This window comes from Limulus polyphemus, unplaced genomic scaffold, assembly GCF_000517525.1.
Source record: "Limulus polyphemus unplaced genomic scaffold, Limulus_polyphemus-2.1.2 Scaffold79, whole genome shotgun sequence".
Lineage (NCBI taxonomy): Eukaryota > Metazoa > Arthropoda > Merostomata > Xiphosura > Limulidae > Limulus > Limulus polyphemus.
In genome coordinates this window covers 11,949-15,876 of record NW_013665689.1, presented here as the reverse complement: position 1 = coordinate 15,876, position 3,928 = coordinate 11,949, and the positions used below count along the sequence as shown (strand labels likewise).

At 31.6% G+C, this 3,928-nt stretch overlaps 1 protein-coding gene across 2 annotated transcripts in view; it reads right to left on the bottom strand.

Moving 5' to 3' along the window:
• Positions 1-2,947, bottom strand: part of LOC106467317 (E3 ubiquitin-protein ligase RBBP6-like) — a 79,394-nt gene extending 76,447 nt beyond the window's left edge. For both annotated transcript variants that reach the window (XM_013927665.2, XM_022396136.1), the window contains exon 1: positions 2,848-2,947. The gene's annotated coding sequence lies outside the window, so the exon portion shown is untranslated. The remainder of the gene's footprint in view (positions 1-2,847) is intronic.
• Between the last annotated feature and the right edge of the window lie 981 nt (positions 2,948-3,928).

Below are 3,928 nucleotides of genomic sequence, written 5' to 3'. Positions count from 1 at the left end.
TGAAATGTGACTGTATTTTACAAAATACTAGTTTACTAAAACACAGCCAAGATGGGTCACTTTGTAAAGACTAACGGTCAGTTTTATATTATTGGATATGGTAACATGAGTGCACGTGCATCTCATCATTGTAACTTCTGTATTGTTAGCCAGGCATGGCTGAAAGGTCAATATAATAAAAATAATAAATATATATAAATGTACAGTGTTGAAATTTAAGCTATTTAGTCTAAACATTTATGTTTTTGTGTTATAATTTGTAGTCATTATAGAACAAAAAAGGCATAATTTATATTTATTTCCTAATTTTTAACATGGTGATGAGATCGGTCAAATCGACTAAACCCATACAGAGATTCATTACAGAATATAACAGATAAAATGTACGTTTTCTTAAGAAACATTTGATAACTATTTGGACATTATAAAGATTTCACAAGTTAAATATGAAAATTTTCTGATGCATAAAAGTATTTTTAATCTTAAAATGAAAATTACTTTGCATGTTGGATAGGCAACACGTGAAAAGAAGAAAAAAAAGGGAGTGAGAAAAACATAGCTTTACAAACCTTAAGACTTAATAAAACAAATAATATTTTGAGTATGAAAGCACTGTAATGTTTACTGATAATCTGCCAAATTTTGTTAACATATGCTTATTAATTTAAAAGTTATAGCATAAAAACTATAACTAGCACAAAATGGTTACGAGCCTGTGTTGAGAGTTATGGCAAAGAAAATTACATAAACAGGTAAAATAAAAGATGTACAAAGCAAACAAATTATAAGAAAGGATAAATAGAACAACATGGTTTAATAGCAATAGTTGAACAATAATGAGAAACCATTGATTAGAAAATTGTATTAATAACAGCTAAATTCAGGCTTAAACAAATCTCAGGGACCATGGTGACTAAAACTTTCATAGTGGTGCCTAGTATTTTCTCCCATTTTATTTGTGCACAGGGCTATGCAAATTAGATCTCAAATCTACAATTCTGGACTCTTGGAAGTGCAGAACTATTTTTGCATTCTTTGAATCCTAAATCAAACTTTGTTTCTAAGATTTTAATGGCAGATTCAGCACTTAATGTTTATTCAGGAATGAAGAACTTCAGTTGTGCAAAATGTTACAAAATTTGCACCATTTTGTTTTCTTTTTTCTCTCAATTCAACCAATTAGTACACATGTTTAGACTCACAGGACCAAAGGCAGTTAGTTCAGGCAATACTATCAAGTGTTTGTTATCAAACATTAGCACGCACTCATTGCTGTGAAAGTAAATAAATATACATTGGTGCCTCGATTATCACACTGGTCCAGGGAAAGCAAAAAATCACGAATGACAGAAACAGTGGACAACCGATGCACTAGTTTACATCACTAGTTAGCCTGTTGTTTATAATCTAAATAAAATTTTTCAATATACTTAAGTTCCTTGTTTTAAATTACACTATTTTTACTGTCATTTAATCACATTATCATGAAAAAATGTAAAAGTCACCACAATCATAATCATAAAAGCCAAGTGTCGGTCGGTCAGTCACACTCGATTTCTCCAAATTTGGCAAGTTACAAGAGTCCAATTCCACTTTTTCTCCCATAATACTTCCTTTTTTTGATTTCCCATTTCCACTTTAGTTGAATTTAATTGCAAACATAGGCATTCATAGCTCCTACATTTGGCAATTTTTCGGCTATAGACATGTGACTGCATTCAAACCCTATCATTAACTGTGAAAAATATGTAAAAAATTAGCACAAATATATGCTTGAGAATTATTAAAAAAAAAAGCCTTTGCTAAAACAGACTGAAGATACCAATCATTTAAAGGAAAGAGGACATTGCATAACTAGGCAACACCCCAAAACAACCTGATCATACATCTGTGATTAAAGAATACCCGCTGTGCAGCATAGAACAGCGGACAATAACTGAAGTTGAGTGAAACCTTTACGAAATCTTAACGTGTATTTCGAGTGTTTTTGGCACCTGGCTCCTAGACCTGAAAATATTTGTCAAGGACTAGCTTAATTATTAACTCATTTGGTTTACACTGTTTCAATAATTAGCATGGGCTTGGCTTAGTTGATACTGTTTTTAACTTTGTTTCCATGTGTGTGTGTAATTTTCTTTGTCTTTTTTTCCTGATTGACTTATTTTACCTCTGTCTTTACTACCTAGATTCAAGGAGCCCAATGATTGACAAATTCTACTAGGCTCCCAACTCTGCACTTCATTCTGCTGACCACTTTATTTCTTCAATTTTTCTAACATTCCCAGATCCAACAATTCTTTTCACAATTTGTATATAAATTTACTCATTTTAGCCTATGGACTTTTCCATAACTATACCAAACATGATTCCTTTTACACTTTAACTTTATTCAATGGTTGCATCTACTTGCATATCTGTTTTACTTCTTGGGTTGCCAAAAGTATTTGAAAGAATCACCCAAGATTGTTTTTACTTACCAATACCAGTATTCACTAAAAATTATATTACTATAAGTGTAATGTTATAGTTCAGTTTTTGATGAACCAGAAACCGATCAATAATGTAGCGTGAAAATCTGTTTCAACTAAGTGTAATTCTAACATAGAAGTAGTAGTAGCTAGACAGATAACCAATCTTACACTGCTACAGTTACACAAGTTATAGTTACAAGTTACACCACAGTATACACTCGAATAACATTAACAATAAGCGAATATCATAGACCTAAATCAGTAAATGATACAGCACAATTAACACTAACAGTATATCTTTCACTCCAGTTTAAATTAATACAAAGTAAGGTAATTACAAAACAACATCGATGTTACACTACTTTAAACTACTCACCATAGCTTTAAAAAAAAATACTAAATAATAATTTCTTTCTTCTGAAATTGTATGTTTCGATACCCTAATTACAGTTTCAAACTTAACAATCACAATTCCAGTACGGGGTCCACTATCTTGAAAGCACGGAAATGGTGACATCACAAAGAAGAAGCGTGAAAACGAGGTTATACGTGAAAATGGACAAAAATAATGTAATATATTTTTATTTATTTCTTTAATTTGTTTCTTTTCTTCGTTTTTGTAGAAAACTAAGAAGTCGAAAACAAATGTGACTTAACAGTTGTATAATCATCTGCCTCTGTGAGCGTAAAAAGGACTCACATTATTGAATCGAAACATTATAATTTATAATTCTAAACTTTATAGCACAGTCTACAAAATGGTTTATTATTACTTTGCTTTCTCTATCCTTAGAACATTTTTAAATTACATTAACACAAAATAATAGAATATTATATCGAAGGTCAAAAATACCTTATGAAACTTGGGAATACATTTAAAGAATTATGTTCAGTCGTTATATGATATTGAAATTTAGTTTTTGTTTTTTAACTTATAAAAGCATTTTCAATTCAGAATAAAAAGAAAGGAATTTTGTCAAAACAATTTTTACGACATTAATTGTTGTTTGTTTTGCTGAGCACAAAGCTTCATATTGGGCTATCTTGTGCTGTGCCTACTGCAGGGATTTAACTCCTATTTTAGCTATATAGTTTGGTTTGTTTCAGATTTTTACACAAAACATCTCCAAAGACGTGGACATGGGATGTGATGACAAAGCGTGATATCATACGTCGTGTCATTACGATGGTCAATGATGGGGCGCGTTTTCGTGCACCGAGTCATTTCAAGGTGAACTTAACCCGAGAACGCCACATTCGTCAAGATATTTATCCCTCCAGTCGTCAAAAAGAAGATAAGAAACTCTCATGAATATCTTGGCCAGATTTGGGGAGAAAATGTTGTAGTCAGAACCTGTGAACATTATTTGGTGGTGAAGTAAACAAATAAAACCCGCAGTGTTCAAGACAACGGCACAAGAGGAACTGGACATTTCATCAAACGTTTATGCTTGAAA